The 15,042-nt window shown below is 39.6% G+C and overlaps 1 protein-coding gene across 5 annotated transcripts in view; it reads left to right on the forward strand.

Moving 5' to 3' along the window:
* STAG2 (stromal antigen 2) overlaps window positions 1–15,042 on the forward strand; it is a 221,514-nt gene that overhangs the window by 95,362 nt on the left and 111,110 nt on the right. The window contains exon 1 of one of the 5 annotated variants that reach the window (XM_037822200.1): window positions 9,308–9,427. The exons of the other annotated variants lie outside the window; for them this stretch is intronic. The gene's annotated coding sequence lies outside the window, so the exon portion shown is untranslated. Of the gene's footprint in view, window positions 1–9,307; window positions 9,428–15,042 lie in introns of those variants that run through there. 5 annotated transcript variants of the gene reach the window in all.

Raw genomic sequence — 15,042 nt, forward strand, 5'->3', positions numbered from 1 at the left:
TTGAGAATATGTGAAAAAAAGTTAGATTTTCCCCAAAATCCAGGCAGAATTATCTTGTCTTCATCTACTTTGCTTTAATATCTGCCATTGTTCAAAATCTGCTAATAAGCCAATGGTGCCCAGTGTGAATGGTTTTGATGGTATTAATTCATTGTGCTTAATACCATGCTGTATGCCATTTATGAGTGTTAACATATAAATTAAGCTCATTGTTATCAATTTGATTTTTAGATCTAGATATTCATTTATACCAGGTAATTGGTTTTCATTTCTGTAATGTTGATAGCCACTATACCTAGCTTTAATTACCCCATTTAAAAATTTTTATTTTATTGAGATTGTTCACATACCAAACAATTATCCAAGGATCCAAAGTGCATAATCAGTTGCCCATGGTACCATCATACAGCTGTGCATCCATCACCACAATTATTTTTTTTTTCAATTTTTAGAATATTTTCATTACTCCAGAAAATAAATAAAGACAAAAAAAGACAACTCAGTTCCTTCCATACCCCTAACCACTGCCCCTCCATTATTGACTCATAGTATTGGTATAGTACATTTGTTACTGTTGATGAGAGAATGTTAAAATACTAACTGTAGTACATAGTTTGCAATAGGTATATTTTTCCCTATATACCCCTCTATTATTAACTTCTAGTTATAGCGTCATACGTTTGTTCTAGTTCATGGAAGTGATTTCTAATATTTATACAGTTAATCACAGAGATTGTCCACCACAAGATTCACTGTTTTATACATTCCCATCTTTTAGCTTCCAGCTGTCCTTCTGGTGACATATGTTGAGTCTAAGCTTCCCCTTTCCACCACAGTCACACACCATTCAGAACTGTTAGTTATTCTCACAATTAGCATGCTACCATGACCTCTGTCCATTTCCAAACACTTAGGTTCAACCTAGCTGAAGATTCTGCTCATAATAAGCAACTGCTCCCCATTCTTTAACCTCGTTCTATATCCTGGTAACTTACATTTCATGTCTATGAGTTTGCATATTATAATTAATTCATATCAGTGAGACCATGAAATATTTGTCCTTATGTGTCTGACTTATTTCACTTAATGTAGTGCCCTGAAGGTTTCTTCATCATCTCGTTTTTTGTTTTTAAAGACGGTTTTATTCACCCACCATACTTTCTGTCCTAAGTAAACAATCGATGGTTCCCTGTACAAGTCATATATTTATGTATTCACCACCATCACCACTATCTATATAAGGACATCTCCATTTTTTCCAGAAAGAAGGAGGAAGAGTCAAAGAAGGTAGAAACAAAAGGAAAATAAGTAAAAATTTAAAAAAAGACAGCTAAAAAGCAACAAAAGGAAAGATAGAGTTAACCTAAAGTAGAATAAAAGAGTTAGACAACATCACCAATGCCAAGAGTCCCATAACCCTCCCTTATGTCCCCCTCTTAAAGGCATTTAGCTTTGGTGTATTGCCTTTGTTACATTAAAGGAAGCATAATACAATGTTTCTGTTAACTATAGTCCCTAGTTTGCATTGATTGTATTTTTCCCCAGTACCACCCTATTTTTAACACCTTGCAAGGTTGGCATTCGTTTGTTCTCCCTCATGTAAAAACATATTTGTACATTTTATTACAGTTATTGAGTACCCTAAGTTTCACTGAGTTATACAGTCCCAGTTTTTATCTTTCCTCTTTCTTTCTGGTGTCCCACATGCTCCTAACCTTCCTCTTTCAACCATACTCACAGTCATCTTTGTTCAGTGTAATTACATTGTTGTGCCACCATCACCCAAAATTGTGTTCCAAACCTCTCACTGCTGTCTTTTCCTATCTGTCTGAAGTGCTCCCTTTAGTGTTTCCTGTAGCGCAGGTATCTTGTTCACAAATTCTCATTGTCTGTTTGTCAGAGAATGTTTTGAACTCTCCCTCATATTTGAAGGACAGTTTTACTGGGTATAGGATTCTTGGTTGGTGGTTTTTCTCTTTCAGTGTTAAATATATCACACCACTTCTTTCTTGCCTCCATGGTTTCTACAGAGAAATCCGCACATAGCTTTATCAAGCTTCCTTTGTATGTTGTATGTGATGGTTTACTTTTCTCTTGCTGCTTTCAGGTTTCTCTCTTTATCTTTTGTTTGATTATCTGATTATTAAGTGCCTTGGCATAGGCATATTCAGATCTGCTTTGTTTGGGGTATGCTGCGCTTCTTGGATCTGTAACCATGTCTTTCATAAGAGATGGGAAATTTTCATTGATTATTTCCTCTATTATTGCTTCTACTCCGTTTCCCTTCTCCTTCTGGGACACCCGTGAAACATACATTCATGCGCTTCATGTTGTCATCAATTCCCTGAAACGTTGCTCCTATTTTTCTGTTCTTTTCCCTGTCTGTTCTTTTGTGTGTAGGATTTCAGGTATCTTGTTCTCTAGTTCCTGAGTGCTTTCTTCTGCCTCTTGAGATCTGCTGTTGTATGTCTCCATTGTGTTTTTCATCTCTTGTGTTGTGCCTTTCATTTCCATGGTTTCTGACAGTTGTTGTTTTTCAGTTGACTAATTTATTAAATGAGTAAATAAAAATGTGTAGGTCAATCATGAATGGAAACTTGACGTAAATAAAAGGTTAAAAAATTCTTTTGCCATAAATGTAATAAAGACAATATTATGTGATTAAATTCAAGCTAGTTGCCATCGTCTGCCAAATGCTAAGAGCCTGGGGCCTGCTCTGCTCTTCTTATTTTTTTTTATTAAGATTTATTCACATACCATACAGTCATCCAAAGTATGTAATCCATTGAACACATTACCATCATATAGTTGTTCATTCATCACCCCGATCATTTTTTTAATCATTTTCCTTTTACCAGTAAAAGTGAAAGCAAGAATTAAAAAAACGAGTAAAAACAGAACACCCATATTGTCCCCCTCCCATTCTTTCTTTAATTTTTTTTTTTTTTTTTTTTTTGCCCCTGTTTTTCTACTCATCCATCCATACACTGGACAAAGGGGAGTGTGATCCACATGGCTTTCCCAATCACATTGTCACCCCTCATAAGCTACATTGTTATACAATCATCTTCAAGATTCAAAGGTTCTGGGTTGTAGTTTGATAGTTACAGGTATTTACTGGTAGCTATTCCAGTGCATTAAAACATAAAAAAAAAAAGGTTACCTATATAGTGTGTAAGAATGTCCACCAGAGTGACCTCTCAACTCCATTTGAAATCTCTCAGCCAGTGAAACTTTATTTCGTTTCATTTCACACCCCCCTTTTGGTCAAGCAGATGTTCTCAGTCCCATGATCCCAGGTCCAGATTCATCCCCAGGAGTCATATCCTGCGTTGCCAGGGAGATTTACACCCCTGGGAGTCAGGTCCCACGTAGGGGGGTAGGGCAGCTAGTTCATCTGCCAAGCTCGCCTAGCTAGAGAGAGAGGGCCGCATCTGAGCAACAAAGAGTTACTTAGGGGGAGACTCTTAGGCACAATTATAAGCAGGTTTAGCCTCTCCTTTGCAGTAATGAGCTTCATAAGGGCAAGCCCCAGGATAGAGGGCTTGGCATACCAGACCATCAGTCCTCAATGTCTGTGAGAACATCAGCAACAGTCTAGGTAAGGAAGTCCAGCACTTCCGCATTTTCCCCCAGCTCCCCAGGGGAGCCCTGATATATATTTTTATGTTTTAGAAACATTCAGTTTCTACCTTATGTTCTCCCAGTGTTTCCTTTATAGCCTTCATGTCTTGCCATATCTTCCCTGAACTCTTTGATTTATTTTTTAGCGTATTTCTATGAAAATCTTTGAGTGTTTCATTAAAGTGAAACAGTATCTCAGCTGTGTCTTGACTGAGGTGTAAGTTTGTTCCTTTGGGCCATATCTTTGTTTTTCCTAGTGTAGATTGTGGTTTTCTGTTGTCTAGCAATGTGGTTTCCTTGGTTACTGCAATCAGATTTCCCTCAACCAGGATGGGTTCAGATCTCAGAGTGGGGTTATTCAGTTTCAAGTCTCCCTGGGGGTGTGTCTTAGTGTTTGACAGACTTTCCCATGAGGTCTCTAGATGCTGTGCTTTTCCTAACCTGCCCAGCAGGTGGTGCCTGTCAGCTTTTTACTCCCGACTGGTGTAAGGAGTTGTGGTCCCTTTAGTTTCTGTTTTGGCTATTTACCCCCATGCTCTGGGGTCTGGTTCTGAAGGGAAAGCTGGGCCCCACCTCTGTACTCTTAGGGAAGATACTCCCCTTAGGGAGTTGTCATCTGCATTTGAATTGTCATCTCTGGGACTCTTGTTTCCACCCCTGTCTATGTCAGAGCGTTGTGAACTGAAAATTGCTGCAGCTCTCTTCACTGAGCGCCTCAGGTTTAGAGAGAGAAAAAGGGAGAGAAAGTCACCTTTTAGAGCCAGTACATGGCCCCCTTGTTTCACTCGTTGGCCATAGGTAACACCTGTTTTCTGGGCTCCCCCTCCCGGGACAGATGAGTTTTCTGGTTCTTTAAGGTCAGTTGTCACTAAAAGCCTCTCTCTGCTTGTGGGGATTTGTGGCTTGTATTCAGCAGTCCACATTTGTTAGTTAAAACCCCAGTTGGAGCTTGGTTGAGCTATATTTAAGCTTGCTTGGAGAGTGCTGCTTTCTACCACAGCGAGGTTTTGCAGCTCAGCCTGCCATGGGGGGAGGGGGTCCCAGAGCGGGTCCGTAGTTTTTAATTACAGATTTTATGCTGCGATCTCAGGCATTCCTCCCAATCCAGGTTAGTGTATGATGTGTGGACAGTCACAGTTGTCCCCCAGCAGTTCTTTCAAATTATTTACTAGTTGTTCCTGGCTGTTTGTTAGTTGTTCCAGGGACTGTCTAAATTCCACTCCTTTCTATGCCACCGTCTTTCCCCCTCCTATCCCTATTTTTTAATAATGGCTTTACATACCAAAAGTTATGTTCATGGTATATATTTGTTTAATTAATTCTTTGCAAAGACTCAATGTGGTGGTATAGTATTCAGGAATAAATGAGATGAAAAGTGAGCATTGACAATAATTTGGAAAATTATTCGTGGTTTAGTTGTTGACTTTGGCAAACTGAAATGATTTTAAGTTGATTGTATATGATAAAACAAAATAGTTTACCTATTTTGATATTTATCTTGGGATAGAACCAGATAATGTCCAGTCAACTGCTGTTTGCTAGGGAAAACTGGGAAATTAGTAGACTTGGACTCAGATAGCAGATATATGTCCAATCTGTCATGTAAGACATGGTATCCAGTGTCTAGGAGCAGCCAGTGCCCATATGGTCGGACAGATGAGAAGACAATGTTGTGACATTTAGATTAGGGCAACGTGAGAGAGTTTGCTTTTAGGGTGGGCTTAGCAGTATTCCACTTCTTAGAAATGGGGTGGTTAGATCCTTTGGGTGACTCAGGCACAGGGTACATCTTGAGTATCAGGTGTTAAAGGGTCTACAGGAATAAGGCAGAAACTTTTTCTTGTGATGTCACTTCTGCTCCCCACCAAAAATATGGTTAGTGTTCACTTGTTGCTAAGTTCAAGAGTGGCAGGCTAGATTCTCTAAGGATATCAGAAATGTTGGTTGATAACTTGGTCATGGCTGTGTAGGCGAGTTGGCTTAGGTGGTCCCTATTTGTAGTGAGGGCTTCAGCCATATTTTGAAAATGTTGGGAGAATTTAGGTAGACAGGAAATCAGCAAGATTGCTGAACACCTACTATTGTACATTTAAAAATAGGAGGGGAACAGGTGGATGTTTCAGTTCTGCCTGTCTTTAGTTTTTGTAGAATGTAGAGAATGCTGTATCTGATCGCCAGTTTGCTCCTTTCCCTCTTCCTGAAAGTAAAAGTTGATTTTGAAGTGCTGTAGTCTTAGGCATGTTTAATTTATCTACTTAGTTATTTTACTTTTGACCTCCCCACTTTTTTCATTATGTTATTTTTTATGTTTATCAGGGCAAATACTGGACCTGTCTTACAATTAGATAGGAAATTTAGATACAGTCATTAATTCTCTTAAGAATGCGAATTTCCTTCAGGCGTACCTTTGCCAGATTATCTCTTCCTGCAATTCCTCTAGTAGAGCAGTGACTTTAATTAGGAATTCTTTCCCATCCAGGTTTTTGTAAAGGAAAACATCTTTTGCAAATGATATATATGGTAGCTGCAATTTGAGAATGCTATCAAGGAACTTAAAATTTTGCTAGTGGTATTACTATACATGATCACTGCCTTATTTGTCATTCTTTTCTTGCTGTCATTTACTCAGAAAACTATAGCAGAAATTAGGGAGATTAAACTGTGAGGGAAAATATCTTTTGGCAAGGAGGAAATTTTTTAAGGTTATTAATCATCAAAAGGGCAGTAGGTTTTCTTCTCTTTTTTTTTTTTTTTTTCCATTTTTATTGAGATTGTTCAGATACCATACAATTATCCAAAGATCCAAAGTGTACAATCACTTGCCCCCGGGTACCCTCATACAGCTGTGCATCCATCACACTTAATTTTTGTTCAATTTTTAGAAACTTTTCATTACTCCAGACAAGAAATAAAGTGAAAGATGAAAAAAGAAAAAAAGAAAAGGAAACTCTAAACCTCCCCTATCCCTAACCAACCCCCCTCAATTGTTGACTCCTAGTATTGATATTGTACGTTTGTTACTGTTTATGAAAAAATGTTGAAATACTACTAACTGTAGTATATAGTTTGTAATAGGTATATAGTTCTTCCCTATATGCCCCTCTATTATTAACTTCTAATTGTATTGTCATACATTTGTTCTGGTTCATGAAGCGATTTCTAGTATTTGTACAGTTGATCATGGACATTGCCCACCATAGGATTCAGTTTTATACATTTCCATCTTTTGACCTCCAACTTTCCTTCTGGTTTCATATATGACTCTGAGCTTCCCCTTTCCACCTTATTCACACACCATTCGGCACTGTTATTCTCACATCTTGCTACCAACACCCCTGTTCATTTCCAAACATTTAAGTTCATCCTAATTGAACATTCTGCTCATACTAAGCAAGAGCATCTACATTTCTTCCACAAGGCAGGAGGGAGAGTCAAAGAGGGTAGAGAGGCAAAAGAAAGAGGAAACAAAAAAATGACAGCTAGGAAGCAGCAGAAGGAAAAATAACCTTAAACCAAAGTAGAATAAAGAATCAGACAATACCACCAATGTCAAGTGTCTAACATGCCTCCCCTATCCCCCCCTCTTATCTGCATTCACCTTGGTATATCACCTTTGTTACATTAAAGGAAGCATAATACAATGATTCTATTAGTTACAGTCTCTAGTTTATGCTGATTGCATCCCTCCCCCAATGCCTCCCCATTTTTAACACCTTGCAAGGTTGACATTTGCTTGCTCTCCCTCGTGAAAGAACATATTTGTACATTTTATCACAATTGTTGAATACTCTAGATTTCACCAAGTTACACAGTCCCAGTCATTATCTTTCCTCCTTTCTTGTGGTGTCTCACATGCTCCCCATCTTCCTCTCAACCGTATTCATAGTTACCTTTGTTCAGTGTACTTACATTGTTGTGCTACCATCTCCCAAAATTGTGTTCCAAACCACACACTCCTGTCTTCCATCACCCTGTAGTGCTCCCTTTAGTATTTCCTGTAGGGCAGGTGTCTTGTTCACAAAGTCTCTCATTGTCTGTTTGTCAGAAAATATTTTGAGCTCTCCCTCATATTTGAAGGACAGCTTTGCTGGATACAGGATTCTTGGTTGGTGGTTTTTCTCTTTCAGTATCTTAAATATATCACACCATTTCCTTCTTGCCTCCATGGTTTCTGCTGAGAGATCCGCACATAGTCTTATTAAGCTTCCTTTGTATGTAATGGATCGCTTTTCTCTTGCTGCTTTCAGGATTCTCTGTTTGTCTTTGACATTTGATAATCTGATTATTAAGTGTCTTGGCGTAGGCCTATTCAGATCTCTTCTGTTTGGAGTACGCTGCGCTTCTTGGATCTGTAATTTTACGTCTTTCATAAGAGATGGGAAATTTTCATTAATTATTTCCTCTATTATTGCTTCTGCCCCCTTTCCCTTCTCTTCTCCTTCTGGGACACCAATGATACGTACATTATTGTACTTTGTTTCATCCTTGAGTTCCCGGAGACGTTGCTCATATTTTTTCATTCTTTTCTCCATCTGCTCCTTTGCGTGTAGGCTTTCAGGTGTTTTGTTCTCCAGTTCCTGAGTGTTTTCTTCTGCCTCTTGAGATCTGCTGTTGTATGTTTCCATTGTGTCTTTCATCTCTTGTGTTGTGCCTTTCATTTCCATAGATTCTACTAGTAGGTTTTTTGAACTTTTGATTTCTGCTGTATATATGTCCAGTGCTTCCTTTACAGCCTCTATCTCTTTTGCAATATCTTCTCTAAACTTTTTGAATTGATTTAGCATTAGTTGTTTAAATTCCTGTATCTCAGTTGAAGTGTACGTTTGTTCCTTTGACTGGGCCATAACTTTGTTTTTCTTAGTGTAGGTTGTAATTTTCTGTTGTCTAGGCATGGTTTCCTTGGTTATCCAAATCAGGTTTTCCCAGACCAGAACAGGCTCAGGTCCCAGAAGGAAGAAATATTCAGTATCTTGTTTCCCTGAGGGTGTGTCTTAGAAAATTGCTCCACCCTTTGATGCCTCAGGTCACTGTGCTTTTCTGCCCAGCAGGTGATGCCTGTTAGCCTATAATTCTTGACTGGTGTGAAGAGGTATGGCCGTGTTCCCCCAGGCTCTGGGGTCTGGTTCTGAATGGAAAGGGCCCCACCCCTTTCCTCCTAGAGAAGACAGACCCCTCAGGTGGAGGTCATTAGCATTTCAACGGTCTCTCTCTCTGCTTGTGGTGTCTCCACCCTTCCCGGAGTCACAGCCCTGGAAACTGAAAATGACTGGGGCTTTCTCCACTGAGCCGAAAAAGAAACAGTCCCCTTCAGACCCGGTCCAAGGAGACCCTCCGGCTCTCCCAGGTCAGTCGTCACCCAAAGCCTCTGTCTGTTTTTTGGGGCTGCGTACCTGTAGTGAGCAGTTCACACTCGCTACTTAAAACCCCAGCTGGAGCTCAGCTGAGCTGTATTCGCTTGCTGGGAGAGAGCTTCTCTGTGGCACCACGCTGCTCCGCAGCTCGGGCTATGGGGGAGGGGGTCTCCCGACCTGGTTCCGCAGGTTTTACTTACAGATTTTATGCTGTGTTCACGGGCATTCCTCCGAATTCAGGTTGGTGTATGATGAATGGATGGTCTCATTTGTCCCCCCGCAGTTATTCTGGATTATTTACTAGTTGTTTCTGGTTTTTGTAGTTGTTCCAGGGGAACTACTTAGCTTCCACTCCTCTCTATGCTGCCATCTTGCCCGAGTCGCTATAGATATTCTTGCATCCCGTGGCCATAATCCTATCTGCAACCCCAACATCTCTTCTCTTTTTGATGGTAAGTGTTTAGGTCTGTTCCAGTTTGGTAATCCTGCCATTATGCAAAATACCAGAAGTGGATTGGCTTTCATAAAGGGGGTTTACTTGGTTACAGAGTTACCGTCTGAAGGCCATAAAGTATCCAAGGTTAGGCATCAATAATTGGGTACCTTTACTGAAGGATGGGCAGTGGCATCTGGAAAACCTCTGTTGGCTTGGAAGGCACGTGGCTGGCATCTACTTGATCCTAGGTTGCGTTTCAAAATGGCATTCTCCAAAATGTTGCTCTTGGGGCATTTTGTTCTCTCTTATTTGCAGCTCCTCTTCAAAATGTCACTCTCAGTTTCTCTCCAAAATGTCACTCTTAGCTTTTCTGAGCTCCTTCTGTCTGTGAACTCCTTTATACAGCTCCAGTGATCCAATTAACACCCACTCTGAATGGGCAGGGTTACACCTCCGTGGAAATTATCCAATCAGGCATTTCACTCACAGTTGATTGAGTCACATCTTCATGGAAACATTCAAAGAATTCCAATGTAATCAACACTAATACTTCTGCCCCCACAAGGTTGCATCAAAGATAATGGCTTTTTCTGGGGGAAATAATATAAAGAAACCAGTACAATGTCTAATTTTAATTTTTGTGAGCATTTCATTTCTGTATGTCTTCAAAGTTACCATGTATCATTTTAAAAAAATCAATTTTTTAAGATATATTCACATACCATACAATCAACCAATGTGTACAGTCAGTTGTTCACAGTACCATTATATAGTTGCTCATTCATCACCACAGTCAATTTTTGAACATTTTCATTAATACACATAAAAAAGAAGAAGAACAAAAGTTAAAGTAAAAAAGAACACCCAAAACATCCCATACTCCCCATCCCTGCCTGTGTGGGTTTGGATGTATTATGTCCCCCAAAAAGCCATGTTCTTTAATGCAGTCTTGTGTGGGCAGACATATAGTTTGGAATCCCTTGATTGTTTCTATGAAGATGTGACTTAATCAACTATGGGGGATACCTTTGATTGGATAATTTCCATGGAGGTCTTAACTCACCCATTCAGGGTGGTTCTTAATTGAATCACCTGGGTCCTATAAAAGCATTCACAGACAGAGGAGGTGCCGCAGCCAAGAAAGACACTTTGAAGAATGCACAGGAGCTAAGAGTGGAGCTGTAACACAACCTGGGATCAGCAGACACCAGCCATGTGCCTTCCCAGCTAACAGAGGTTTTCCGGATACCATTGACCTTCCTTCACTAAAGGTATGCTTTTGATGCCTTCATTTGGACATTTTCATGGCCTTCAGACTGTAACTTTGTAACCAAATAAACCCCCTTTATAAAGGACAATCCATTTCTGGTATTTTGCATAATGGCAGCATTAGCAAACCGGAACACTGCCTATTATTCATTTACTTTTTGTCCTCATTTTGCTATTCATCGATCCATACACCGGATAAATGGAGTGGGAGTCACAAAATTTTCACAATCACATGGTCACATGTGTAAGCTATATAGTTAAACAATCATCTTTAAAAATAAAAGCTACTGGTTTGCAGTTCAACTGTTTCTGTTATTTTCTTCTGTGTATTCCAGTACACTAAAAACTAAAAAGGGATGTCTTTTTTTAATATATATATATTCATTTTTATTGAGATATATTCACATACTATGCGGTCATACAAAACAAATCGTACATTCGACCATTCACAGTACCATTACATAGTTGTGCATTCATCACCAAAATCAATCCCTGACACCTTCATTACCACACACACAAAAATAACAAAAATAATAAAGTGAAAAAGAGCAATTAAAGTAAAAAGGAACACTGGGTGCCTTTGTTTGTTTGTTTGTTTCCTTCCCCATTTTTCTACTCGTCCATCCATAAACTAGACAAAGGGGACTGTGGTCCTTATGGCTTTCCCAATCCCATTGTCACCTCTCATAAGCTACATTTTTATACAAAGGGATATCTTTTTAATATATAAGAATAACTTCCAGAATGACCTCTCTACTCTATTTGAAGTCTCTCAGCCACTGAAACTTTATATTGTTTCATTTCTCTTCCTCCTTTTGGTCCAAGAAGGCTTTCTTAATCCTACAATGACAGGGCCAAGCTTATCTCCATGAGTCATGTCCCAGGTTGCCAGGGAGATTTACAGCCTTGGGAGTCATGTCCCATGTAGGGTGAAGGGCAGGGAGTTTACCTGCAGAGTTGGCTTAAAGAGAGAGGTCACATCTGAGCAATAAAAGAGGTTCTCTGGGGGTGACTTTTAGACAGAATTACAAGTAGGCTTAGCCTCTCCTTTGCTGTAGTAAACTTCATAAGGGCAAGCCCCAAGATCAAGGGCTCCGCCTTCTAAATTGGTAGCCCCCAGTGCTTGTGAGAAGATCATTAATTCCCCAGGTGGGAAATTTTTAATATTTTCATAGTTTCCCCCAGTCCCTCAACAGGGCTTTGCAAATACGTTTTTATTTTCTGCCCAAATTACTCTGGGGTGTAGTGGGGCTTCACACTAACCTGTACAAACCAACTAGATTTCACTCTGTATTCAACATTCCATGTGATTATGTTGTTTGAATAAACTGAGCATAAAAGTTAAATCATATAGTGTGTTACAAAAATTACAGATTTTGCACCTAATGAACATCTCTTCCTTTGGTCTCACACAGAAGTTGAAGTTTTAAAAACACCATCAATATTTTCCTTTACCCTTTAGTCTTTTTTTACATTAATCCTAACCAAGTCCATTTCATTCATATCTAATTGAAGTCTGATCTCTTTTTTTTGGTCTCTAACATTTGTTGCTTTCAGAATTCTGTCTTTGCCTTTGACATTCAATAATCCTATTGTTAAGTGTCTTGGAGTCAGTGTACTTGAATCAATTCTATTTGGGGTATGCTGCGTTTCTTGGATCTGTAATTTTATGTCTTTCGTAAGACATGGGAAATTTTCTGTGATTATTTTCTCCATTATTTTTTCTGCCCCTTTTCCCTTCTCTTCTTCTGGGACACCCATGACATGTGGTTCACATTGTCATTCAATTCCCTGAGACGCTGCTCATATTTTCCCATTCTTTCCCCTATCTGTTCTTTTGTGTAGAATTTCAGATCTTCCAGTTCATGAATCCTTTCTTCTGCTTCTTCTTATCTGCTGTTGAATGTCTCCATTTTGTTTTTTTATCCCTGTACTGTGCGTTTCATTCCCATGAGTTCTGCTAATTGTTTTTTTTCAGACTTTTGAGTTCTTCCTTATGTTTACCCAATGTCTCCTTTTTATCTTTCTTCTCTTTTGCCATCTTCCCTCAACTTGTTTTTTTGATTTTTGAATTGATTTCGCATATTTGTTTAAAGACCTTTAATTAGTTGTTTTAACTCCTATATCTCATTTGAAGTGTAATTTTGTTTCTTTGACTGGGCCATATCTTCATTTTATCTAATGTGACTTGTAATTTTTTGTTATACAGGCATGTGATTTCCTTGATTACCCCAGTCAGATTTTCCCAGACCAGAGTGGCCCAGGTCTCAGGAAGAGGGTGTATTCAGTATCACGTTTACCTGGGGATGAGACTCAGCAGAGTGTCAGACTTGCCTGTGAGGCCTTTAAGCTCTGTGCTTTTCCTATCCTGCCCAGCAGGTGGTGCTTGTCAGCCCATAGTGTTCTACTGGTGTAAAGAGGTGTGGTCCCTTTAATTCTCAGTGGACCCTGTGCTGGCCAGGGGCCAAGGGTGTCAGAAGCCAAGACCCTGGGGTCTGAATTCTCTGAGGGAGGGCAGGCACTTGACCTTGGCTCAGGCCCCATTTTCTTAGGGAAGATACACCCTTTAGGGACTTATCTCCTACACTTGAATTCCTTCTTTGTCTTGCTGACTCTTAACTCCACCCTTGCCTGTGTCAGTCCTGACAATTGAAAATGCCTGAGGCTTTCTCTGATGAGCTACTTGGAATGGGAGAAAAAAAAAATAGGAAAAAGAAAGAAAGCCCCTTTTTAGAGCCAGTCCCCAGCCCCCCAGTTTGGCTGTTCAGCTGGTGTTGGTACCCGGTTCTCTGTGCCTCTTTTCTTGGGACACAGCCATTTTCCAATGTTTTGAGCCCAGCCATCTCCAAAAGTCTCTGTTTTTATTTATTTATAATTTTTTTCTGTCAGCGCTGTCTCCTCTCTGCCAGGAGTGTCCCCAGGGTTCCTTTGCTGCTTGTTCTGGGTTTTCTGTGCTTGTAGCTTGTATTCAGTAGTTCAAATTTGTTAATTAAAACCACAATTGGAACTTGGTTGAGTTACTTTCCCTTGCTCCAGGTAGCCTGCTTCTTTTTTCACAGGGAAGTGTTACAAACCAGCCTGTCATGCCTGTTGGGGAGGGACGCCAGCTCTGCAGTTCGGGGAGCTTTACTTAACAGTTCTCTGCTGTGATCTCAATCATTCCACCCATTCCAGGCTGGTATATGATGCATGTCCAGTCTTGGATGTCCCCCAGCAGTTGTTCCAGACTATTTACTAGTTGTTCCTGGGTATTTATTAGTTGCTCTACAGGACTAACTAAATTTCACACTTCTCTATGCCACCTTCTTTCTTCAATCTCTATTATGTCCTGTTATTAAAAGAAGCAAAGGAAAATAATATCCACCACCACCCCTGTCCTTCTGCCGCACCCATTCTGCAAACTCCCCAACTTGGACCCAGAGTAAAGAATGGTTAAAATCATGTTCCATGGAGTTGATGCTTGATAGGAAAGGAGGAAAAGAAACATGAGGTATGTGTGTGCATGTATATATGTGTTTGTGTATGTGAAAGACAGAGAGTCAGAGAATGTGACTGCATGATGTATTAGAAGATGGAAGGCAAGTAACAGAACCATAAATCCCACTGTTCTAGTTTCCCAAGCTGCTTAAAGCAGATACCATGAAATGGGTTGCCTTAAACAATGGGGATTTACTAGCTTACAGTCTGAGGGTGAGAAAATGTCCAAATCAAGGCATCATCAAGGTGATGCTTTTTTCCCAAAGATCAGCTGTGGGCAATCCTTGGCTCTTCTGCCACATTGCAAGGCACATGGTGGTATCTGCTGGTCTCTCCCTTCTCTTCTGGGTTTCGTTGCTTTCAGCTTCTTTCTCTGAGGCTTTCTTTCTCTACCATGTATTATTTTGACATAAGGAATGATAGAAACTTTCCTTTTTTGATTAAATGTACAAGTGCAGGAACTAGTTTACCTTTTAACATTCAGTCTCAAACTAGATGACTGACTTACGTTTGCTGTCTCCTAAGAAAGTTGATAGGCCGATAAAAGGAACTTTTGGGTCTCATCAGGAGCCTGTAAGAAAATGTTCCCTACTAATCTTGAGTAGGTGAACATAATTATGACAGTTTTATGATGTAACTTTTTATAGTTTTTTGTAGATGTTCAGCTTCATGACTCTATGGACCTGAAATATGAATAGATCGGCTTTTACTAACATAGATGGCTTTGCATTTCCTCAGGTAGTTTAGATTTTAAAAAAATTTTTCCATTCATAGTTTAGATTTTAAAAAAATTTCTCCACTCATAGTTTACTTTTATACTAACAAGTAAAATCTTTTTATTACTGTTGTGTCCTAATATAGGAGTTTTAATGTATCAAACTTTAC

The sequence above is a fragment of the Choloepus didactylus genome, chromosome X (assembly GCF_015220235.1).
Source record: "Choloepus didactylus isolate mChoDid1 chromosome X, mChoDid1.pri, whole genome shotgun sequence".
Lineage (NCBI taxonomy): Eukaryota > Metazoa > Chordata > Mammalia > Pilosa > Megalonychidae > Choloepus > Choloepus didactylus.